Below are 27,020 nucleotides of genomic sequence, written 5' to 3'. Positions count from 1 at the left end.
TTTTTTATTATACTGAGACACAGAGAAAGCATATTAGAGGGACTGCTGCATTCACAGAGATTATGTATTCTTAGATGCAATAAAAATTAACAGTGAATGGAATGAAAATATAATGACACAAATAAAAATCATAATACTGATAAACTCTACTTTGTTACAGAATCAACTCTGCTTTGTTACGTAATCCTGGGGATCCACAAAGAATACCAGTACTGGCATTAAAAACTGAGGCTAAAAATGGCTGTGTCCAACATTGTGCTCAGTGCAGTTTAGAGACACATTAGCCAAATAAGGAAAAACATCATTATCAGCTAATTTGCTGGTAATTACTGTACTGTATGTGTAAATAAACACTTTCCTGCTGTAGTCACCACTGGTGGCCCATTCATCACTTTTGCACAGGCACACTCCTCATTCACTTTCCCACACACATGCCCACATTCAAAATGCACACAGATGTACCTCTTACCTGATCATTAGTGGGGAGAACTTCCAAGATGTATCTTCGGATGTTGCGCCTGCTATTAGAAATCATGTATCCTTACTAACAGACAGTAATGCTGGACATGTGTTTCAGTCTTCCTACTCTTCATAAAGTACATCATCATGTTAAACCTGTTGCTCCATTAACTTTTTATGTGAGTCCAAGTAACATTTTAAAATTGTCCTTGATTTTACAGAACACTCCCCATGTTACCTCTTACACATGTCCTGTCCCTTGGAAGTCATGGACCATTGCATTTAGTGAAGAGTATAAGACTCTTATATCTCTTATAATGTAAAGCATACACCTCAACACAAGTCCTCATCTGTTAGAGTAGATGCTGAATGCTCTGGCTTCTCAAGCTGCTTTCTCTTCAAAGGGTGCAGCATTTAAACCCCCTCCCCATTTTACTTTAACTGTAGTTTAATAGTTCATAGGTTCATAGGTGTGTACTAGGTCAACGACCCTTGAGCCTTTACAAGCCTAGCCCATAGAAGTGCCCTGGCATCATGCCACCATTAGTTCCTGGTGCCTCTATCAAGTAGAGCCACTGGAGTGATCCCCCAGGTGAACTATTTCCCATCCACTCATCAAGATTTCTCTTGAAAAGAGCCAGTGAGGTGTTCTGCTTGAAAGTCTATTCCAGAGCATGGGCAGTCTCTGGGTTATGAACCTGTCCCTCCAGCATGTTCTGCTGATTGTGGTAATGAGGTTGAGGTCCCTGGAGTGTGTGGTGCGGAGGGATTGGGATTTCTTTAGGTGTAACATTTCTAACAGGGGTGGGTCAGACATGGCTTTGTAAGTCAAGCAGCGATCGCTTATTAATAGACAATATGAGACAGAGAAAAGCTGGAGTTTTTTTGAGTCTGTCCATGTAGGGCATGTGTTTAAGGCCTAGGATCCTCTTCGTGAGGTACTTTTGTGGCCTTTCCAGCTGTTGCAGGTATTTAGTGAAGTTCATGCCAAATGGGGCATTATACTTGATGACTGGTCTAATGAGGGAAGAGTAGAAAGAGATGATGACCTCTTTTTTCCGGGATGCAAAACCTTTGGTAATGAGATGTGGCACATAGAAGGACTTTCTGACCACAGTGGCAATGTGGTGGTCGAAGGAGAGCTTGCTGTCAACCTGTGTCCCCAGATCTCTTATAACACCTTCAGTGTTCAATGGGCTACCATCAATGTGGTAATTAGTGGGAGCTGAGTTTTTCCCAAAGGGAATGATGACGCATTTTTTGGCATTAAGCTTAAGGCCATGGTTTTGACAGCAGTAGCTGGTCTCAGTGCGGCCTTTCTGTAGGCTATCTACATTACTTGGGGAGGTAATGATGACTCCCAGCTTGCAATTATCGGTGAACTTGGTCATCCAGAGTCCCCTCCGTGTTAGCCTGGACTTCTGAGAAGTAGATTCCATACAGGAGAGGACCCAGGACCAATCCCTGTTGGACTCCACTCATGACTGGTTGGCAGTTTGACTTAGAGTCTGCTACTTTCACACTGAGGATTCTATCTGTGAGCCAATTTGCAACCCACATGGTGATATAGGGGTTGATGCCTAGTTTGGTGAGTCTATCAATAATTCCTGAGTGGGGAATGGTATCAAAGGCCTTGGCCAGATTGAGGTAGGCTGTATGAATTGCCTTGCTCTCATCCACAGCTCTGGTGACTGACTCAAAGAAGTCAACCAGGTTGAGCAGGCATGAACTACCTTTCACAAAACCAAATTGTGTGGGATCCAGAGTTTGGAGATTCCCTAAATCCTTGTTAGGATAACAAGTAGTTGTTATCCTAACAAGGCTATAGGTAGGAAATAGTTAAGGTAATATAGTAAGAGTATCCCTGTTGTGTAATAGTAATGCAGAGGGCTAACACTCTGCTGAAGATCTGAGTGTTCAAAATCTCCTCCTCTTGTTTTACTTTAACTTTTGTTTATGAGTGCTAACAACACATGGCTTGATTCTTTTTAAGTGCCTTTAAGACATAATATAAAGAGTTTGCATGGGGTCTAGTGTTTCCACCTCCCCATGTCTTTCATGATGCAAAACACATTCTGTTAAATTTTTAAGTGCCTTTAAGATACAGTATAAAGAGTATCCCTTGTATCTAGTGTTCCCATCATGACATATCTTTCATGTTGCAAAACATGTTCTGGTAGCATTCTAGGTGGCTTTAGGGCATGTTATGAATAAAATGCTTGTTACGTATTTCCACTGCCTCATGTCTTTCATGATGCAAGGCTTCTTCTGGTAGCTTTTTTTAGTACCATCGGGTTCAATATAAACATTATCCATGGTATTTAGAGTTTCCCCGCTCCACATCTTTTGTGATGCAAAATTTGTTTTGTACCTTTTTAAGTGCCTTTAACCCATGATATAAAGTATTATTCCTGGTGTCTATAATGTTCCCCTGCCCCAGTATTGTAAGATTTGCTTATTAGTCTAGGAGAAAACACACACACACACACACACACACACACACACACACACACACACACACACACACACACACACACACACACACACACACACACACACACACACACACACAGACACACACACAGCCTCCCCCATTAATGGACACACTTGCCCAATCAGTCGTACACACACAGAGACAGACACACACACACACACACACACACACACACACACACACACACACACACACACACACACATGCATACATATGGGTGCACACGTGCATACTTACCATAGCTATCTCCAAACTAATCTCACTACTTTGACCATCCAGGCAGGCAGGCAGGCAGACAAACACACACACACACACACACACACACACACACACACACACACACACACACACACACACACACACACAAAGCCACTCATCCATTTTAATCTACTCACACCTGTATGTAGGCAACCCCCCCAATACTACTTGTCTGCTAAATTCTCCAGCACTTACCTACATCAAAATTTCATTCACTGAAACAATCAGGGGAACTTGAACTTTTGTCTGTGCTCATTACTATGGCCAACTGAGGTGATTTATACAGCTGAGTGAATCTCTGTATCTCACAGCTGTGTAAATTCTTTACAGCAGATATTTCTGGGGTGGGTAAACATGTCTAATTATTATAGGCTTTTCCCAAAAAATGCCTCATTAGCATTTGTGGAAGGTGATGAAGCAATCCTTCAGGGTGCTGCACCACGTAGTACAGCACTGTGGTAGGGCTGTTTCTGAATCAGGAGAGGTTACTGCATGGTGTTAAATAGGCTTGCTACTCATGGAAACCTTCCTGGATTCTGAACAGATTCATAATAACATATCACAAGATTGCCATGTTTTAAGTTGGGGGTAGACAGCTATAAACTATAAAAAAGCTAGTAGTTTTTTTTTCAGGATTCATATCTGATTTTCCTTGCATAGCCTTGTAAGTATTCTGCCATCTATTTTTGTCTCTTTTCCCAATCCTTATGAAGTCATGGAAAACCTTCTGAGGAGAATAATTAGTACATCTGCAGCACTTAACCTTACATTAATCTGTTAATTTGTCCATGAAGTTTTACTCATATTGGAGAAATAAAAAGTGTTAATGTTTGAGATCATAAAGATATTGGGGGTATTAATATAAAATCATAATGAGCAGTAGCTGTACATTTTATGTGGTTTCATATCTGTTGTATTTTTAGTTTAAAAGATGGATTTATTTTGCTGTTGGATACTATTTTTTTGGGATGCACTGGAATCCACCTGTGGTAACATGGCTTTCTTTGAGCCACGGTTCCCCTCAGAGCTGCAGGTACTCTATGCATCTATATGTGATGATTAACGCTTCAGGCCAATATCACCAGTCCTGTTTATACTGGTAATGGCAGGCCTTCCACAAGATCAGAGTAAGCCTAAGAGCCGCCTCTTCTGCATGCAGATGTTGTCTTGACTTGTTATGGCCCTGTCCTTTATGATACATTGGCTACTACATGCAATGAAGTATGGTATAAGAGTGTGCTCACTCTACAACCTATGGTGGCAGTGCCTACCACAACTTTCTGAAAAACCTAGTCTGGACAGTGTAATGAACTCCACTCTACAATGGAATTACAGAAAGCAGCCCACCACCACCAGCATGTTATCCCTGTTGCCCCTTGAGAGTAGCCATTAGAAACAGCATTATCACTTCTACCCCCAACATGTACCCCAGCAGTGACCACAGCCCTTAATCCAACATTACTTTTTTTTTTGTTGCTCAGATGGAGAGGATAAGAGGACCCTGGATCAGCCCACCTACTTGATTAACAATAACAACAAAAAAAGACTAGCGAAATAAATAAATAAATCCATCCTGCAAATTATGCTGGTGAGGCCAATGAATTTATTGTTGCCAGGGTTCATGATAGGGCATCTGATGTGGAGGGGGCACTACATCAGTTGTTCATCACTATTCTGGCATGGATCTAGTAGAAGGGCTATTGTTGAATAGTTTAAGAAGAACATCCAATAAGGGGAATTTCATACTGACCAGGGAGCTGCCCAAAATATTGTCTGGACTCATGCAGCTTGATCCTTTAGAGCACTTTTAATATCTGTTCAGAGGTGATTTTGATGATGGGGGGATGGACTGAATACTTTATGCTGGAAAATTGTGAGGCACCAGGATGAGAATTCAGAGCAGAATTTGTCTGCTAGGTCATTACCTATATTCTCTGGGCTTTGTGAGGAAGATGCCATTAGAGATAAGCTCAATACAATGCTGAGTGTGATTTTTGATGTTCTTTACATAATTAATTTTCTAGGCTTTCACATTACTTCTTAGTTCTTTATTATCCATCTCTTATCAGACAGGTTTTAGCAGGGTGCCATTGTGTTTCTTTTGTGTAGATATGAGAGTTTTTCCTTTTGTTGTAAAGAGTGTTTATGTTTGAGTTGCACCACAGGAGTATGCGTCTAAAGTTGGCACTGCATTTGTGGAAAATGAGAATGTAAAATTCTGTCCACTGAGTGAGTCGAGATGGGAGAATAATCTTTGGGTATATGTGAAGTTACTTGATGGATCTACTTTGATCCATTGAAATTCCACATAATCAAAACTCATTTACCCATTCCTAGTTCTTCGGAACTTCACTTTAATGAAAGCAGGGACTGCCGACATCTTTTCCTTAGAAAGGAACCACTTGGCCACAATGGTGAACTTTGTCCTTTCTGCAATAAAGTGCGATCTCGAAGTTGGAATATTTAAGTGGGGGGGGTTAAGCCCCCCCACATAGGAGGATGTGGGGGGCTATGTTCCCCACTTCGGAGGGTTTAGTTTTGGTCCATGTGTTTTTTTTTTTTTTTTTTTTTGTCATGGTGGCCAAGTGGTTGCTTTGTCAGGGAAAGGATGTCGGCAGCTCATGCTTTTGTTAAAGTGAAGTTTCGAAGAACTGGGAACGGGTAAGTGAGTTTCGATTAAGTGAAATGTCAATGGATCAAAGTAGATCCTACTTTATATAGGATCATGTGGGAATGAGGCTGTCAAACCAGCTCAAGTCAGCAGCAAACACAAAGAACTTGGGCTTAGAGAAGTCTCTATAGATCACTGGGTTGGACAGTAACCTGTAGTAGGGCAGTATGGCGAATAAAGCAGTGCAGTCTTCTGATTTAACAATGAGGGTTTGACGATGAGTGAGGAGTATACAGTGGCTTTGTTGATGAGGAAAAAATCTAGTATGCTGGTGCTTCTACCAGATAAGGCATGTCTGCAAAAAAACTTGACTAAATTGACCATTTGGGCACAGGAGAATAATATACTGATAAATACATTAAAAATTAAGCATATGAGAATTGGGAGTCATAAACTGAAAGGTGAATATGTAACACAGCACACAGTGATTGAAACAGTAGATTCATTTAAGCACCTGGGTAAATGGGTAGATCCAGCTTTGAGCTTTTCTAAGCATATCAACCAATTGGTTAGTGATAGTTATAGAACTATAGGTTGTACAAAAGGCTGTATAAAGTGTAGGAAATCAGAAATGATGAAGTCATTGGTTGTTACTTAGATTAAACCAAAGCTTGAGTATGGAATAACAATATGTAAAACTTATAATATTTGGGTATATCTGATGTGACTTGATGGATCTACTTTGATCAATCAAAATTCCACTTAATCAAAACTCACTTACCCATTCCATTGAGTAAACTTTAAAGAGTACAGCAGAAATATATCAATGGCATCCATGGATGTGAAAATTTAAGATATTATGAAAGGCTAAAATATCTGAACTTGTACAGTGTCCCTTGCAGATATCTAAGAAGAGATCTTATTCAGGTATATGGGGCATTTAGAGAAAACTACCTCTGGGAATGTGGTAGTAGAGAATCATCAGGCAATGTATGCATAACATTCTATAGGAATGAGAAGTGTACTAAGTGGTTCTCTGAGACAGCAGCTGATATATGGAACAGACTACCAAATTACATTAAAGCAAGTACTAATTTAGATATTTTTAAGAACAGTAAAAACATGAACATATCCCCTCAACAACTTCACAGCATCTAATAAAACAGCATAAACGTGCAGGCTTTCCAACAAACACAACACCAGAGTGGACATTTCTCAAATTGTTTAATATTTTTCTGGTACCTCGGCTTTGTTGGAAAGCCTGCAACTTTATGCTGTTTTATATTTTTAAGAACAGCCTGGACACTTATTACGGGAACAAGTGCTTTGCTGTATCGGCATGCTAGAAGGGCATTAATGCCCATACTTGAAATAGGGTTTATATTAGAACATCAAATGTTCTAAATATCCAACACTCTAAACAGCGAAAATGCAGGACCTCAAAGTGTTTTTTTCGAGACCGCAGTACAGTGAAGATCAGAATATTTGCCCTTTCCTCACTATAGTGCGATCTCAGAGTTGAAATATATATTTAGCGCGACAATAATGATTTTGAGGTTCTGCATTTTCACTCTTTAGAGCATTCTATATTTAAAACATTCAATGTTCTAATATAGACCCCTTGAAATATTTGTATGTATGCATGTATGTAAGAGGGGGATACTATTTGATCAAGGATGTTTGCACTGATAATGTCAAAGAAGCATCATGCCTATTTATATGTTAAGATATAGGTATAGATATAGATATAGATGGGGTAGTTAATGTTCCCTTGAATGATGATGCTTGGGTCAGTGGAGAGGGACAATAGTTTACTATGATACTCTTCATGATTTGTGGGTATCATGGACAGAGATTTGTAGTTAACCAGGTTGTATCTTGTTTATAGATAATAAGATGCATGTTATTTGTTTTTATTATGTAAGTTATTTTGTTTATTATTGACGTAATCAGACCTTATTACACTCACATTAAGTCTTGTAAGATCTTATTTTGATAGGTCTCAGTTAATAGTGACACTCTGGTTTACTGATTAGGTTGTCTTGCTGTTAGAAGGAAATGTTAGATTTTCTCTAGATAAAGAAAAGTGAGACAGGGTAGTTCACATGTTTTGATTGTTTGGAGGCAGTTTATAAGTGTAATTGTCATTGGCTGTTGAATTATAAGAGTTTATTTTCTTTTTGAATCATTGGCACTTATTTTAAATCCATATGCTGCTGGTTTACAGACCTCCCAAACCATTTGCTGCTGGTTTCCAGTCCTAACAGCAAATGCTTGTAGTTATTTTCTTTGTTTTTTATCAGTTTGAAGCTATTGCAGATATTCTTATATGATTTAAGTTCTTTTTGTCAGTTTAAGTTATTGTTTGTCATCTACATTAAATGTGTTTATTAGTGTTCTCATTCAGGCTAGGTAATAACTGAGTTAGCTGCTTTAACACCTTTTAAGCTCTTATTTTTTTTCAAATTCTACTTAAAACCTGCACTATATTTTGCTATTTAATTGGTCTTCCAATTAGAATTAAATATTGTTTTTCCTTTGATCAGATAAGAGGCAGTCTACTTCAAGAGTTTTAACTGTTTGGAGGCAGTTGTAATTGTTATTTACTATTCAGCTGTCAGAGTTTTGTTTCAATTTTTACTTGTTTTAATTTTTTCTGCAGCTGGATTTCAGCTCTTCCAGTCTATTTGCTACCAGTGTTCAGACTTTGCAAAAACTGGATGAGAGATTCTAGTGATTTGCTTTGCTTTTCATCAGTTTTAAATTATTTTTAGCAGTTTGTATCTGATTCAGCTATTTTTTGTTATCACTTTAAGTTATTTTGTCAGTTTGAGCTATTTGTTTTTATTAGTTTATTTTTATCGCTGTCCTCTTTCAGATCCTATAGGAATTAGTTTGTAATTTAAACTATCACTGTAATTTTTCCTTAACCACGTACCGCTGCAACAATCTTACTGAGTTCACTTAAATTTGACTTTTAAGTGATCGTGTGTCCTACGTAGTAGTCAGGAAGAAAGTGCACGTCATAGTTATACTAATTTTCCCTTAACCATGTAACTCTGCAATAATCTTACCGAGTCCACCAAAACTGAACTTTTAAGTGACTAGGTGTCTTACGCCGTAGTCAAGAAAAAGGTACACCTCATAATTAAATTAAATTTCCCTTAACCATATAACTCTCTACCAATCTTACCAATTCCACTTAAGTTGAACTTTTAAGTGACTGAATGTCCTACATTGTAGTCAGGAAGAAAGTGCACCTCATAATTAAACTAATTTTCCCTTAACCATGTAAATCTGCAACAATCTTACAGAGTCCACTTAAATTGAACTTTTAAATGACCGAGTGTCCTACGTAGTAGTCAGGAACAAAGGGCATGTCATAGTTATGCTAATTTTCCCTTAACCATGTAACTCTGCAATAATCTTACCGAGTCCACCAAAACTGAACTTTTAAGTGACTAGGTATCTTACGGCGTAGTCAGGAAAAAGGTACACCTCATAATTAAACTAATGTAGGTTATATGTCCTGTGGTCTAAAGTCAAACATAACTATTTTAACCAATATTGGGAGCACACCTCCAGGGAACTCAGTTAACAAAATCTTTAATTACCTAAAAATTACTCTGGACCCATGCCCACATAGTTGAGTTAAATGTAGACCCTTTCCACACTATTCAGGCAATAAAAGCAAGCACAGCACCATTAGTGTGTACAATAAGTTTTTCAGGCAGTATACAAGTGTAGAAAATAACCCACTGCATTTTATATTTTTTCTTATTCTTTTCTACTTAAAACAGCACCAATCTGTTAAGAAAAATAAAATTAAGGGACTAACTCCACCTAACGTTGTGGCACAAAGACATAGCTTTTGAGTACATCCAGAGGGCTGGCTCAACCCAGTCTGCTCCCCTACCCTACTCCCATTTCCCACATACCCCCGCTATGCCTACATGTACCTTTAACTAGCCACTCTCACAATCTCCATTAACCAATCACATCACATTTCCCTTCCTCTAACTAAAAATTAATTCAAATATCCAAACTGGGCCTCACAACAATTACTGTTTGCAAAAACTAAGCCCACTACCCTTAATAAATAATCTACCAGCACACTATTATATTACCAACTTACATTTCCTCTACTAAATCATACACAAATCATTCCCATGATTCAACAACATATCATTATGTATATTTTATACTACAATAGACCAATCCTTAAAAAAGCAGGTACCAACTCTCCATGACCTCTAAAGCCATCACAATTACATTCAGGCTATAGAAACAAATACATCAGGCTATAGAAATAAATACATCACAAAACAATTACCCACACCAAATCCAGCATGCTAGCCTTATACTCTACCCTTATCATCAAACTTACAATAACTGCAATGTGCGCTTCCTATCATATTTCTCTAAACACCCCAGTCTCCACCTATGCAACCACTTTCCCAACACCAGGACAAGCAATATACAAAATCATTCTGATATCTCCTTCTAGCTTCAAAATTACAAGCATTGATCAGGCTTTGTATACTATTCTCTCTCTCTTAAAACTTCTCTACTCATTCCCCTAAAATATGATAAATTCATAGCAAAATTCCTAAATCTAATTACTCATACAGCATCTCAAATCTTGCTTAGTGGAGATACTGACCCTAACTCTGGACCCAAAAATTATATAATCCACTTAACTTCCCAACCCATCACTCAACCCCAAAGTTTTCTAAACCTTCAAAGAAAAGGAACTGCTCTACTACGATTTAACATTAACATCAGAAGAATCCTTAACAAAGTACACAAATTACATGTCACTATTGCTCTTTACTTCCCAGATATTGCCTTAATAAGAGAAACATGGCTAAAACCAGACATTAGCAATAATGAAATTATTCCTCTGGGGTACAATATCCTTAGGTTAGACATGAAGAACAAACGAGGAGGAGGTATTGCCATTCTATTTAAAAATAACCTCAATCTAGTACCCATTAATCAAAGTACCCTTGACTTCAATAACTCAGAAATAATGTTTACAAAGCTAACAATAAACTCTAAAAAACATTTAAAACATATTTGGAGCCAACATCCCTCCTTGCAACAACCACTCCACAGTTGAACACATTCTCCAGGGGACATCAAATTACTTACCTGAAGAAACAATCATCATGGGTGATTTCAACTCAGACTGCTATACCTGTGACACTCAAAGGCCAGCTAATCATATAAATCTTCATGGCTATACCCAATGAATTGAATTCCCACTAAGATAGACAAGACATCCAAGAGACGGTCCATCTTGGACTGGCTTATTACTAACAGACCCATTATCTCCTTATACTATGGTTGTCTTCCAGATACCCTTAGTAACCATGTCCCAACCTACCTTTTCAGATACCATATAAATCCACTGAAACTCAATACTTACCAACAAATTTGTAATAAAAATATCCCTAATGAATTCATTTAATTCCTTAAACACTGTAATTGGTCACCCCTCAAGTATCTCCACTAGAGGAAGCTATAGATTCTTTAATTCCACTTTCCTTAACATCCTGAACAAACTTGCTCCTCCAAGGACAATAAGAATTAAATCTAACTTTGCATCTTGGCTATCCAAGGAAATAAGATCACTATTAAAAACAAGAGATATAACTTGGAAAAAACTGGCAGACTAACAAATCCCTAGAAAATAAACAGGCTTATCTAGAACTAAGAAACAAAGCCAAAATAAATCAGACAAGATAAAATAAACTATTACAGAGATAGCTAAACAAAACATCAAAATAATCCTCAAACATTTGCACAGCAATAAACAAATACTACAACCAGGACAAGCTGGTAAACCTTCCCCAACAACCAACAACACAATATATAGCATCAAAATGCAATTTAATAGATACTTCACAGAGGCCATCTTACCCTTTCAAATAACAACTGCTCTACACCACCTCTATCCCATTTAACACCTAATCTGGATAGCAAGACCTTTTCCTTCTGACCTGCCCATATAGAAATTATAAAAGCATCTAAAAAAGCTTAAGACAGCACCTGTAGCTGCTGATCAGTTGCCTGCAGAATATCTCAAAATCTCTGCTGAAGCCATCTCATACCTCATATCCATCCTTATTAACAGATCCATCTCAGAAAAAAAAAGTACCAACAATTTGGAAAATATCACATATTATCCCATTGCACAAAGGAGAAAACTCAACAGAACTATCCAATTATAATTCTATTGCAATCTTATCACTTTTATCTAAAATATTAGAGAGATGTATTCATTCCCAACTACTAAACTATCTCTTAACTAACCATTTCCTATCTAATACTCAGCATGGAGTTCGACCAAAACATAACACTCCTACTACCCTGATGTCCTTCACTAACACCATTAATCAGCATAAAAATGATGGTAAACTAGTATCCTCTATCTGTCTTGACTTATCCAAAGCTTTTGATACACTCTCTCATAACAAACTCATAACAGCTCTTTTTGATCTAAAACTTAGCCAGCCTCACTTTGTGGTTCCAGGATTATTTGACCAGGTGCTAGCAGGCTGTAAAATGGCAAGAGAATCTTTCTCCTCTTCTAGCACCTTACTCTTGGAGTTCCACAGGGTTTATCCTAGGTCCTCTCCTCTTCACCCTCTTTACTAACAATCTTTATACTTCTACTCTGCATGCATCCCTTAAATGGTACATGGATGACTTTTATACATGTTGCTCCCACACTCCATCAACTTCAAATTATAAGCCAGCAGTCCTTCTCTTCAATATAATCTTGGTCAATGCTCAGCTCATTCTAAACCACAACAAAACTAAGCTCATGCTTTTTCTACCCACAAGAGCCACTGATCCACCCCCATATCTCATCAGCAAATAAGAACATTGTTTCTCCAGTATTCAATACTAAACTTCTCGATGTGATAATTGATAGTAACTTGAGATTTGACATTCACATAGCCCAGTCAATAAAGAAAGTTCACAAAAATCTCAGACTTCTGTATCGAAATAAATAATTTCTAACAAACCACACAAAAGCCACCATTGCTAGAACTCACCTTGTCTTTACCCTCCTCTATGCATCTTCCATTCTCACTAACCTAAAGTAATCAACTTAAAAATCTTGAAACCTGCTACAATAAAATTGCAAAGTTTGCCACTGACTCTACATATAGATCTCACCATTGCCTGGCACTAAGACAACTCACTTGGCTAGAACTGCCCAACTTCCTAGCCTATAAACAACTAACAACAGCCCATCAATTAGTCTACCAACCAAATAAAACCTTTGCCATTCATAACTTCCTCTAACCCTGCTGCACTAATCGAGTCCTTTGTTCCACAAACAAATCACTGTTAAAGATCTCTTTGGTTAACAACATAGCTGGTGAATCCATCTACTCTAACTACATAGCTAAACTCTGGAATTATCTGCCACTAAATATAAAAACTACAACAAACACCACAAAATTCAAAAAGATCCTTAAAAAACATCTATCAAATTTATGGATATGCTCTTGTACTAACCCTGGCTAATTACAAACTGTTGTCAATTAGTAGCCACCCTAGGAACAGTCATACAAACCTGCTTTACATTCTTTTAAGCTCTGTATGTTTAAACTGCTTTTCAACCTTATTGAACTCTGGCTATATTTACTGTAAAGAAAATGTAGTGTAAATCCTTGCAAGCTGTAAAAATGCTGTACTGTTCACAATGTAATAATGCCGTACTGTATGCTTTATATCGTAGTACACAGTGATCCATTTTTGTATGTATATATGTTTTGTCTCTGTTCTATTACTGTATCTTTGTAAAATCTCTATATGTATTAATGTGGAGCTTTTCTCCCCGGGCCTCCACTGAAAAAGGACAACTTGTCCAGTCGGACTTTCAAAGTAAACAAATGCAAAATAAAATAAATAAATGAAAATATATAAACAATAAGTTTCCGTTAGTAGTTGCACTGTTATTTTCTGTTTAAGTGGTCTAGCTGTTTTGTTTTTTTTTTAAATCTGGTGAAAGAAGAGAGAGTGAGGCATGTTCAAGAGTTTAAATTTATCTGAGGTGGTTTATATGTGGAATTGCTACTGGCCATAGGGATCTGAGACCTTTATTTTTAACCCCCGGTACTTTTTAAAATGTGTTATTCCTTTGTGTAGCATTGCTCCAAGCAGCTAGGTTGCAACATGCACTTACCATTCTAAATTATTTGACCTCATTGCTTACCTAGTGTCTGTAAGCACCAAAAGACAGAAAGAAACTACTGACCAAACTGCAGAAGTGTGCGAACCAAATACTCCACAATAAAACCACTGGTATGTTGATGCTGTAGAAAATGCTGGTAGTCCACAAAGTAAAGCAAAAAAGCTTATTGTAAGACAATAGAAAGCTGGTAAGCACTTTCATCCTCAACAAAAGAACTTCATCAGACAAATTAAAATCAAACACAGAACACATTTTAAAGACTCCCTTTGTGCTTCACATGATAGTAGCCACTCCCCCTAAGTAACAAACATTTAAAAGGGCAATGCAAACTGTGATGTCAATGACAAAATGTTAAATAAATACATGTTCATAGATAGAAAAATAATATAGAAAATATATAAAAAAGATCAGTGTCTGTACTATTTTCTTCAAGTCAAGCTACAGTGTTAGCATTTGACACTTTAAGCAGTTGCTTAAGTAATAATTAAGACTAGCCACTCCCCTCTATTTGTAGAATCATATAATTGCTTTAGCTACTAATAAGCACTGATCATTTGCATAGAGCAGCACTGTAACCTGTGTAGCTGTTTTTATTAAAGTGATCCACTGCTCCCAATTGCTCTTTTCCTTCACATACTAAATGCAAAGACACATTCCAGTGTACCCTTCCAACCACCTACTCCTTCAAATGGTTTAGCCTCTGCATTAAAATATTTTCCAAGGTTCCAAGCCAAATTTGACTGCAACATGTTGCTGGTCCATGTGGGAATGCATGACATGAGTGACAAAACTCATATGCAGCAAGACATGTCAGAACTTTCCAGGCATGTGACAAATAGAGGTAAGACTATGATCCTGGGTGACATATTTCCTTCATCAAGACAGATGCTGAGGTACAAAGAAAAAAAATAAAACAATTGGATTCAACAACTGGCTAAATAATGGGTGTCATTCTTGGGGGATCCACTATGTGGCACCTTGACACCTTGCTGTGAGGTGACAATGTTAACCGCTACACCACTGCACCGCCCAATATATAAACACACTTTACAACAAGATAAAAAAAGAAAGTTATTTAAATTATACAGCACATCTAAAACTCCAAGGATAGTTTAAAAACATTACCAGGTAAATGAGAAACACTATTAGGACTAGTAAAGCAACCCATAAACTCAAGACTATCTTCTGAAGCTAAGAACAGTTATGAGTCCTTCTTTATCTATATTAGAAAACTAAGGAAGGAAACCTTACTGATTGTAACCCAACAGATATCACCAGTATACTAGCAAATAAGTTTGGTGCAAACCTAACTCCCAAAACATAGTTTCATAGTTTCATAGTTTAGTACTAGGCTATCTGCCCTGGGACATTTATAAGCCTAGCCATAGGGATGTGGCTTTCGCCACTCCATGTAATGTTACAAAAGTGTACAGAATAGATTTAGAATACTGTGCCTCTGTCTAGTAGTGACACAGTGAAGACCCCCGGGGTAAACTTACGATCTCCCATCCACTCGTCAAGATTTCTCTCGAAGAGAGTCAGTGAAGGGCTCTGCCTAACATGAACTGGGATTCTGTTCCAGAGTATGGGAAGCCTCTGAGTTATGAATCTGTCCCTCCAGCATGTCCTATTCATATTTGTGCTGAGGTTTAAATCTTTAGCTCTCATGGTTATGATGGATTTGGATTTTTTGAGGTGGAGCATGTCCATCAATTCCTGATTGGACATGGCCTTGTACGTCAGGCACAGATCACCTCTGAGTAGGTGGTATGCTACTGAACAGAGCTGGAGTTTCTTTAGTCTGGCAGCATATGACATATGTTGGAGACCCTTGATCCTCTTGGTGAGGTACTTTTGGGGTCTCTCCAGTTGTTGCAAGTGCTGGGTGAGGTACATACCAAATGGGGCATTGTACTCAATCATGGGCCTGATAAGGGAGGAGTATAGGGGTACAATGACCTCCTTTGATCTGGATGTGAATCCCTTCATGATAAGGTTGGAAAGGTAGAAAGTCTTTCTAACCACTTTGGCAACGTGGGTGTCAAATGAGAGGTCATAGGTTCATAGGTTTATAGGTTGGTACTAGGCTATCAGCCCTAGGGCCTATACAAGCCTAGCCATAACAATTCCCTGGCTATTTCTTCCCACATTATTTACTTTCCAGGACCCCTGTCTAGCAGGGCGACTGACGTGATCCCTGGGGTGAATTTCCTTTTTCCCATCCAATCATCAAGGTTCCTCTTGAAGAGGTCCAAAGAGGCACTCTGCTTTACATGTATGGGCAATCTATTCCAGAGTCTGGGGAGTCTCTGGGTCAGGAACCTATCCCTCCAGCATGTTTTGTTTATTGTGATGACAAGGTTTAGATCCCTGGAGCATGTAGCTCTGAGGGATTGGGATTCTTTAAGTGTAGCATGTCCAACAGCTCTGGGTTTGACATGGCCTTGTATGTTAAGCAGAGATCGCCTCTGAGTAGACGATATGCGACAGAGTATAGCTGGAGTTTTTAAGGCGGTCAGCGAGGGCATCTGCTTTAGGCCTGTGATTCTTTAGTGAGGTATTTCTGAGGCCTTTCCAGTTGTTGCAGATGTCTTGAGAGGTACATACCAAATGGGGCGTTGTATTCTATAATAGGTCTAATGAGGGATGAGTACAGTGGGACAATGACCTCCATTTTTCTGGATGAAAAGCCCTTCGTGATGAGGTGTGCCACATAGAAGGATTTCCTGACTGTTGTGGTGATGTGGTTATCGAAGGTGAGACCACTGTCCACCTGTGTCCCTAAGTCTCTTATCACACTTTCTGTGTTTAGTGTACTGCCACCTATATGGTAATTCATGGATACATGTTTTTTCCCAAAGGGGATAACAATACATTTCTTGGCATTGAGCTTGAGCCCATGGCTCTGGCACCAGGTCACTATCGACTTGGGTCCCCAGGTCTCTGATTACTTATTCTGTACTCAGTGGGTTACTGTCTATGTGATAATTTGTGGGTACTTTGTTTTTCCCAAAGGGGGTGACTATACATGACTCCGGCACCAGTTGTCCGTTTCAGTGAGGCCTTCCTGTATGATGTATGTGTCAGCTGGTGTATCGACTATGGCACCTAGTTTGCAGTCATCTGCGAACTTTGTCAGCCACAACCCTCCCATGTTTGCTTTCACATCTGAGAAATAAATGCCGAACAAGAGGGGTCCCTGGACAGAGCCCTGTGGGACACCACTTGTGACTGGCTTTGAGTCTGACATGGCTCCAGCGATTTTGACTTTATGGGTTCTATCCTTTAGCCAGTTTGCAACCCATCTTGTGACATATGGATTTACATTTAAGCTGTTGAGCTTGTCTATGATGCCTGAGTGCGGTATTGTGTCGAAGGCTTTAGCCAATCCAGGTAGGCTGTATGGACTGGTTTGCCCTCGTCAGTGGCTCTAGTGACTGTTTCAAAAAAGTCAACCAGTTTCAAAAGGCAGGATCAGCCCTTTACAAAGCCGAACTGAGTGGAATCAAGTGTCTGTAGGTCCCCAATGTCTCTGTTTATGAGTTCCATAATGATTCTTTCCATAGCTTTGCAGACCAGGCTGGTTAAGCTTATGGGGCAGTAGTTACCAAGGTCTGTAGAGGTGCCTCCTTTGTGGAGTGGGATCACTGTTGCTGTACGCCAGTGTTCAGGTACATATCCTGTAGTAAGGCTAAGGTTAAATAGCATTTTTATGTGCTGTTTTAGCTCCTCTTGGAGTTCACGTAGCACGCAACCCGGGATACCGTCAGGTCCCATTGATGCTGTGTTTTTAGCTTTGCTGAGGGCGGTTCTCACCTGGACATCTAAGATGACAGGGAGGTTACATTCAGCTGGGATAAGTATTTCTTCTTTTGGGGGTGAGGGAGGGGAGAAATTTGCACTAAACCTGTCTGCCAGAATGTTGGCAATATCTGTGGGTTCAGTGTATTTTTTGTCATTGTGAACTAACTCTGAGCATATCTGAGGGTTTCCACCCAGGTTTCTAACATAGCAAAAGAAGGCCTTGTGGTTATCTTTAGTGTTCATAGCGATTTTTCTCTCAAAGTTGGCCCTGGATGTTTTTATGAGAGAATGTAGCTTCCTACTAGTGCTGATCAGAGATGCCTTCTCTTTATGGGATTTTGCTCTGTCGTGCAGTAGCTTCCTTCTTTTGTTATACAATTTGTTTATGGCTGGGGTCCACCAGACAGGACGCCTGCCCTTGGTGGAGAGGGTCTTAGTTTTATTTGGAATTGCATGATCCATGCATTCTTGGAGATGTCTGTAGAAAGCATTTGTGAAGGATTCAGCATTGTGGGATGTGGTTTCCACTGGCCCAGTGGGCTTAAAGGATACCATCTCAGTCTTAAGAACTGTAAAGTCGGCTTTTGAGAAGTTTTTCACTGTAGTCTTTTGTGTTGGGGGTGGAGGTGGGATATGTATATCCAGGGTGATTAGTTTGTGGTCAGATCTCACTAGTGAGGGGTATACTTCCGGTGTGGAGCACTTTGTCCCCATGTTTGTGAAGATCAGGTCTAGTATATTATCTCCCCTTGTGGGAGACATGACTAGCTGTTCCATTGCATTTGAATTTATGAATTCCAGGAACCTTTGGGCTAGGGTGTTAGGGCTAGAATAATGCACCCAGTCTATGTTAGGGTAGTTGAAGTCTCCCAATATGATGGTGTTTGGTAAGACATTCATATCCTCCAATGTCTTCAGGAAGGCTGAATGGGGTTCCTGAGATTGGGAGGGTGGTCTGTAACATGCTACCAGTTGTATAGCAGTTTTGCCTATGGTTAGTTGCACCTGGATGGTCTCTGATGCTTCGTGTGTTGCCACTAACCTGGAGGTGTGGGTGTCCTTGATGAATATGGACACTCCCCCTCCCTTTTTAGTTTGGCCCAAGTTTTGGGGCTTAAAAGCATGATACGAGGTATAGCCTGGTAGCGCTGGGGTGCTCTCAGGAACCTTGAACCAGGTTTCATTTACTGCACAGATGTCGATGTTCTCCATACTGAGGAGTGCATCGAGTGCCTGCATCTTGAGATTTAGACTTCTGGCGTTGAGCAGCATTACCCTGAATTTTTTTCCATTTTTGTTTTCTAAGGAGGTGGGTTTGTCTTTTGAGCCTTGCCTAAAAAAGGCACTATGGGGGTGGCAAGAGCCTTAGCCAATATCCGGAAGCCCAGTGGTGACAGGTGCAAGCCGTCCCTTGCGAAGCAGCGTGGCTTGTCCAGCATGTCATCCCAAGCAGACAGACATTGGATCCCCCTAGAATGACACCAGTGACTGAGCCAATTATTAAAGCCAATTATTAAATCTATCAAAATTCCACATATCTCATAATCTTTTATGCTCTCTATTGTTACCAATGAACATATTCTGAAGGTATTATCAAAGATCCAAAATAATTCCTACATGGAGCCTGAAAGCATACCTAGATATGGATAGGGATATGGACATGGATACAGATGGATATGGATATGGATAGACTCTGGTTAACTACATTTGCTGATGGCAGTAAACTGGGTATCAATACACTCTCTGACATCAGTGCCTGTCAGAAAACACATACCCTAGTTAATACCTACTGTATGGGTACAAATTAAAATGAGAAAGTGTAGTATCAATTACTTTGGCAAACAAACCCTACCCTCAACAGATAACATAGAGCTGAACTTTTGATTATTTACATTTATTGACTTTGAGCTGTTTTACACTGACTGCTTTGACACAAACAGTATTGTGTTGCATCACATTTTACTGTATTGTGCTGCATTATACTGAGTTGCTACGAAATGCATACGTAATCAAGGACCTGGGTACATGGCTTAACAGCTCCTTCTCAGCGATTATCATTTTGCAACTGTAGTCAGTAAATCATTCTAGTTATCATCCAAGGATATATTGTTGATATATAAATATATCATCATTCCCTTATACTCACCACTGATTGCAACAGTTAGAGAATACAATAACTCCATCAGTAAGTACCTCTTTTGACATATCAGATGACCAGAGAAGCCACAGACATTCCTAATAACACAACACACATTTGCTAACCAGGTAGCCCACTGAACAGATAATCCCTTTTCAGGAGTAACTTGGAAGCCATGTCTGGTTAAGTTACTTGCTAAGGGTTACATAGTAGGCAAACAAAGGCTTAGGGATTAAAACCTTGTGCCACAGAATCTACAACTAACAGCCTTAAGCCTCTATATCATCTGACAGACAACTAAGAAGATTTAAGGCTTAACGTCCTTATCTATAAAGACAGTCTAAATGCCCTGTGCATTTACTCAATATCTTATAGACTGTTGAGAGGTAATCTGTGCCTTGCCTACCCCTTCATCAGATACCCTATTGACCTTGATCTCCTGTAATTTCACAAGTTTAATAGTTAAGCAAACACCAGCAGCAGCAATCTAAATCTTTACCAGCACATAAATAGAATGCAACCGAAAGACAGATTCATTAGACAGTACCCTTCGCTTCATTGGATAATCTGTGTCTGCTGATTAATCATTGTGATATCTAACCAGAATACAGCTCTGTCACTGTATTCAGTCTAATCCAGGCTGCTGACAAGTGATCTTTGCCTGATGTTTGTAAACATCAAGCACTTTGAATAATGGCAAAAGTGATTGAAAAATCATTTGATTACTTCTTCCTGAATTACTACATGGGAGGTCATGGAACACTGAGGGTGGGAATTTTGCTGACAGAGGATCTTTGCCTGACTTACAAGACTTCATCAGAACCAACCCTAATGGATCTGTTGCACATATTCAAAACAAACAGCACCAGAAACACTAGCTCCAGGAATCTGAACTTTGTGACACAAACAGAATGCGGTGGAGGGACAGATACATGTCCCAAATGATCCTTATCTATATAAAAAGAATTTATCCCTGACCATATTCAAATGAAACCTTGACAAATGGATGCAAATCATAAATTTGCCCCCAGTCTGGCCCCCATATCCCTTATGGACAGAGGCTGTCATTAAGAACAGTTTTATCCTAACTAGCACCCCTCCCTACATATCCTTAGTTACCTCACTACTTACATGCCCCCCCCCCTCCCCGTATGGATGCCCATGATATTCAGGGACCCAGATGGTTTAAGGGTGTGTAGCTAAGCTTGTAAGGGCCATAGTGGTTATTAACCTTGCAACAACCTATGAACTTGTGAACCTAATGTTAGTTTAAATATAGTTGACAGGATCTGCAGTTATTTGATGTTGTTATTTTACATCATTAGTTCTTCTTATTGTATTTGCGTATGTTGCTCAAGTTGTGGATGAAAATGGTCCTTAGATGAGTTTATTTATCTGGTTGACAAGTGTGTCTGTACGTGTTTGTGTATGTATGAGTGTGCTTACCATGATCAAAACAGACAAACATTCAAGTCAATAATGTCAACCATAAAAGGCTGACAATGTAAAAGTTGACAGTGCAATATGCATGCAGGATGAAAATCCTCTCCACATGCAAAGGTTAACAAAAAGATGAAAATATCAGAGACGATTGTCTGATCTGATTAATATACCTACTACTATTGTCTAATCTGATTAATATACAGTGATTATCTAGAGATATGTTTGTGTCTTTGTTTGTGTCTTTCGTCTTTTCCTGGTTAGGGGTCGCCACAGCAGAACTCCGGTCCGCTAATGATTGGCAGTAGCTGGCTTGCCGGGCCTAACGCACAATCTTCAACAAAGGAACGCCCGTTCATGCATGTTGCCACATAGAAGGTGCTCTAACTGAGAATCGAACGGGCAACGTCTAACTGTGAGGTGACAACGCTACTGCAGCACCACCACCGCAGTTTTTGGACTGAAAATCTTCCACACACAGAAGTTTCTTACACTGTTTTGACTGTCAGTCTTGCATACCTGGCTATTATCTACTTTTTCCACCACAGTGTGTTGAGAAAACAGGTGACATTTGGGAGTTATGACCAAAGTAACCACATATATATATATATATATATATATATATATATATATATATATATATATATATTTTTTTTTTTTTTTTGATGGGTCTATATTACGAGAGCGAAAATACTATTAAGCGAATACTAAAACCCCAACACCTATTGCGTGAACTGTGGATATCCCGAACGCACTAAACCACAAAATTTTAAATGTCGAACTGTCATACTCGGCCAACCCCACCATCCGCTACATACTACCTACCCAAACAAAATACATAAAGCACATACATACACTAACCAAACCCTACTTCTAACCCTAAAGTAAAACACAAACACCCTACTTTTAAACCTACACTAAACCCCACTTACACAACTATCTATGCACTATCCTTAACCCCTCCCTAACCCTAAGGTCCATAACTACTGCACACCTCCCCTGCATAGATATATACAAACAAAATAAATAATCCACATACATACATTTAACAAACCCCCCTACTTCTAACCCTACACTAAATCTAACATACATAACCTATCTATGCACTTACCTTAACCCGCACCCTAACCCTAAAGTCTGTAACTATCCAACACTTACCTTATACAGCTCTTCCACAGATGGGCCAACCATGGTAATTCGACATTTCCAAAATCGCGGTTTTGTACTTTCATTATAAGTCCGTTTCACACGTCGACGTTTACGTATTTGCATAAACAGACTTTCGCTCAGCTAATATAGACCCCATTTCTATATATAATGGAATTTATATAGTAAATCATTTGTAATATCGAGCATCTTGAATAACAGCAAAAGTGATCGAAAAATCATTTACTAGCTTCTTCCTGAATTACTTTATGGGAGGTCATGGAACAGTAAGGGTGGGAATTTTCACTTTTCCCAATAGTTTGTGATCTTGGAGTTGATATATATATAATTAGCAGGGGATGTGGGAGGTGCAGGGGTTTGACCCTTGCAAAAAAAATTGTGAGTTTTGTTTTTAATTATTTTTTTCATTGCTTTGGGTTTCAATCTTTTTATATTGACATTTTGCTGTTCACTGTTTTTGTACTTCTCCTCCATCGAGTAGCAGTGTGCTCAGCCCCTATTAGCCCATATAGCCTCCTCAATGGGACAACATCTACCATTACTGAACTGCTCCATTCAGGATCCAGACGAGTGAAGCACAGAAAATAAGTTATATTTTGTCCCATGTACCTCTTCTGTGGGGCAACATCCTTGGCTCCTTGCCCCATGTAACTACTAAGTCCATTCACGGATAACCTGCTACCACTCCTGAACTATGACATCCAGTGACCGGACAAGTGAAGCACAAGAAATAAGTTACATTTTGTGTATGTGTCAGCTGGCACAATCTGTTTTAATTATCTGTAACTTTTAAGTACTGTTCATGAGCTATTATTTACCAGCAGTTCAGACAACATTGTTGCAGGCAAGAGTGCACTGCTGCGCATGTTTTTATTTTTTTTTCTACCCACATTTCACTGCTCATTTTCACCATGATACTACTATTTAATTTAAATCATCCCTATTTTTCCTAACCCAGTCTCCCTTAAGCACCTAAACAAAACATAATTCATTTAGATGTGCCTTCTATACATATAGCAGTAGATGAGATAATAACTAAATGTTTACAACTTTAATATTTCATTTGGGCCTCTCCAAACAAGAATAATTTGTTTCTACATACTTTTGTGCCACAGGGAACAGCTAAGTTAATCTATAGCTATGCACAGCATAAGACTGTTGACTGTTTTTTTTCTGAAAAAAGTTGCAATGTGATTTTGGGCCGCTCAGTTTGCACTTGCTACACTTGTGCTCACCCAACTACCCTACCCTAGCCCTTAATTCTACTAACCCCCACTAACTCTACATTTATTTATCTGAACCCCACCCACACTACCTCCTACAATCAATCTATAATCAATTCTCATACTAAAAACTAACCTCCGCAGTGGCATCTCTACCCTTTGCTTTCATAAGAGTTCTACTTACCTTCACCTCTAGTTTACTTTTATTTACCTGTTTCCTTAAATAATTCTCCTTCTATCTGAATTTCTCTGACTATTATTTTTCCTCCAACTTGTCTCTTTTCCTATTGTCCTTTTCTACTATTTCTTCTCTTACTAGTAACAGTATTTCTCTACCTTACTTGATTATGCTCCTTCATTGTTAAAAAGAAAAACTGAAGCTTCTGTGGATGTGTAGTGTGAGCAAAGTCAACATAAGAAGCAGAGTGGCTATCAAGATAATCACCCAAATGATGCTTAAATATGGCCAGCGAGAGGCTCTGCTTCACCTGGATTGGAAGTTTGTTCTAGAGGAGATGTAACCTCTGTGAGACATATCTGTCTCTTCGGCAAGTCCTGTTGATGTCACATACTAGGTTGAGTTTCCTCGAGAGAGTGCATCTTATACCATTTGATTTATGAATGTGCAGCATTTCCATTAGAGCAGGATCTGAGATTGCTGTATATGTAAGGCAGAGGTCACCTCTGAGTAGTCTGTAAGACACAAAGTATAATGACAGCGATTTCAGTCTTTCAATGTATGACATACACTGAAGAACCTGAATTTTCTTTGTAAGAAACCTCTGACCTCTGGTTACAGGTCTGCTGATGGAGGTAGAGTCACCTATTTTGACTATGTGCATTCAATTGCTGAGCCAGTTTGCAACCCACCTGACAATATACGGGTTGATCTCCAGCTGGGTGAGTTTATCAATAATGCTTGAGTGTGGAATAGTGTCAAAGGCCTTTGCCAGGTCCAGGTAGGACATATGCATGGTTTTGCCTTCATCCAGGGCTTTGGTGATTGTCTCAAATAAGTCCACCAAGTCCAAGAGGCAGGATTTCCCTTTAACAAAGCCATCTGGGTTGGTTCAAGTGTTTGGAGGTCTCCTATATCTTATTTGATAAGGTCCGTGATTATTCTTTTCATAGCCTTGCAGATTAGGCTGGTTAGGTTTGTGGATCTATAGTTCCCAGGGTCTGTGGAGGTGCATCCTTTATGTAATGGAATGATGGTTCCTGTTTTCCATTCTGCAAGTACAAAACCAGTGCTAAGACTGTGGTCAAAAAGAATACTCAGCGGTGCAGCTAGTTCCTGTTTTAATCCATTTAGAATGCAGACTGGGATATCATCAGGTCCCATAGAAGCTGTGTTTGAGCATTTATGACCTGCTCAGTAGAGATACTAGGTGGAGGGCAGGTGGTAGGGATGCTTTGCGGGATATGTGGTGGGGACAAGGAAGAGAAGTTTTCACTGAACCTGTCAGCTAGCAGGTTGGCTATGTCTGCGGGTTCAGGATATGTGATGCCATTAACAACCATTTCTGTGCAGGTCTGGGTTTTTCCTTTAACGTTTCTGACACAGCTAAAGAAGACCTTATGGTTATCCTTAGCAAAGGAGGCTAATTTGAATTCAATTACATTATAATTCCTTACAAGGTGTCGTATATACTTGTTTAAGCCGAGGAGGGAATGCTTCCAATTCAGAGACCATTCCTTCCTGCTCTTGGACAGCAATTTCTTTCTCTTATTGTATAACCTGCTAATGGCAGATGTCCACCAGGCAGGTTTGCTCTTTCCTGAGAATCTTGCTTTTATCCTATCAGGTACAGCTGAGTCAATACATTTGTATAGGTGCTTATACAAGGCATCGGTGTAAATCACAATATAGGTGTCCATGCCATTACTGCGGGTAGGGGCTATGAAGGTATTAATGCCATCATGTATTAGGTTGTAATTGGCTTTGGAGATGTTTTTTAGTCTAGTTGCTGCTAATGGGAGATCAGATGTTATTGTAACTTCTAATGAGACTAATTTATGATCAGAACTCACTAGGGAGGGCTGCACACATGGGGTGGTGTAACGATCACCCATGTTAGCAAGCACCAGATCCATAATGTTTGGGCCCCCTTTGGGGGTGTCAACCAACTAGTCCAGGGTACTGGAGTTGTGAAGTCCAAGAACCTTTTGGCAAGTGTGTTAGTACATATATAATCTACCCAATCTATGGTAGGGTAGTTAACGTCACCTAAAACCAGGGTGTATGGTTGTATCTTGAGCGAATCAAGTAGATCCAAGTATGCAGTGTGGGTATCCTGGTTCATGTAGAAGGTCCTATAACTGGCAATAACTTGGAAAGTGGTCTTACCTACAGTCAATTGGACCTGGATTAGTTCAAGGAATCATTTTCTTTAACCAATCTAGATGTGTATTTATTTTTGGTGAATATTGATACTGTGCCTCCTTTAGTTCTCACACTTTCAGTTTGTGGTCTGAATGTGTGGAAGGCATTATAACCCACTATGGCCTGGGTGCTTCCCATGGCCTTAAACCAAGTCTTTGTGATTGTGCAGATGTCAGCATCTTCTAAGGTGAGGGCTACTTCCAGTGAGTGCAGTTTTAGGTTTAGACTCCTAACGTTTAGTTGCATCACCTTGAGGTTACTTTTTGAAGATATCTTTATGTCAGAAATGTTGTTGTTATGACATTGCCTAAAAAAAGCACTATGGGGGAGGCAAGAGCCTTAGCCAGTAACCGAAATCCCAGAGGTGACAGATGATGACTATCTCTGGCAAAGCAGTGTGGTCTATCAACCATGTCATTCCAGGCTTACAGGTACTAGATTCCATGAGAATGAGACCAGAAACTAAGCCAGTTATTGAAGTCAATCATTTTTTGTGTAAATTGTGGTATCATCTTAGGTGAAGATAGTATGTCACTCAAGCCTAGGGACATACCTGCCTGAGACACATATTCAGAGAGCTCAATCATGTGTGTCTTCATAAAGTCCAGTGAGGTATGTCTGAAGTCATTCACACCAATGTGAACTATGATGAAGTCATAACGGTACTTGTTGTGGAGAGACTTGAGTGCATGTGTGACCTGGTGGATCCTGGCACCCGACAGACAGCTGACCGTAACCATCTCCTTGTCCAGCCTGGTGAGTGGGACATCTATGTGTTTTACTATAGAGTCACCTATAATGAAAAAATTTGGTTTAGATGTGCTTTGAC

At 39.4% G+C, this 27,020-nt stretch overlaps 1 protein-coding gene across 1 annotated transcript in view; it reads left to right on the top strand.

The window, feature by feature from the left end:
* The window catches only part of LOC122794941 (adhesion G-protein coupled receptor F1-like), a 767,993-nt gene that overhangs the window by 152,022 nt on the left and 588,951 nt on the right, over window positions 1–27,020 (top strand). The window lies entirely within an intron of this gene.

The sequence above is a fragment of the Protopterus annectens genome, chromosome 2.part1 (assembly GCF_019279795.1).
Source record: "Protopterus annectens isolate FY-2018-M chromosome 2.part1, PAN1.0, whole genome shotgun sequence".
Lineage (NCBI taxonomy): Eukaryota > Metazoa > Chordata > Ceratodontiformes > Protopteridae > Protopterus > Protopterus annectens.
Note: the sequence above shows the minus strand (reverse complement) of the source record. Positions and strands in the feature narration are given on the sequence as shown.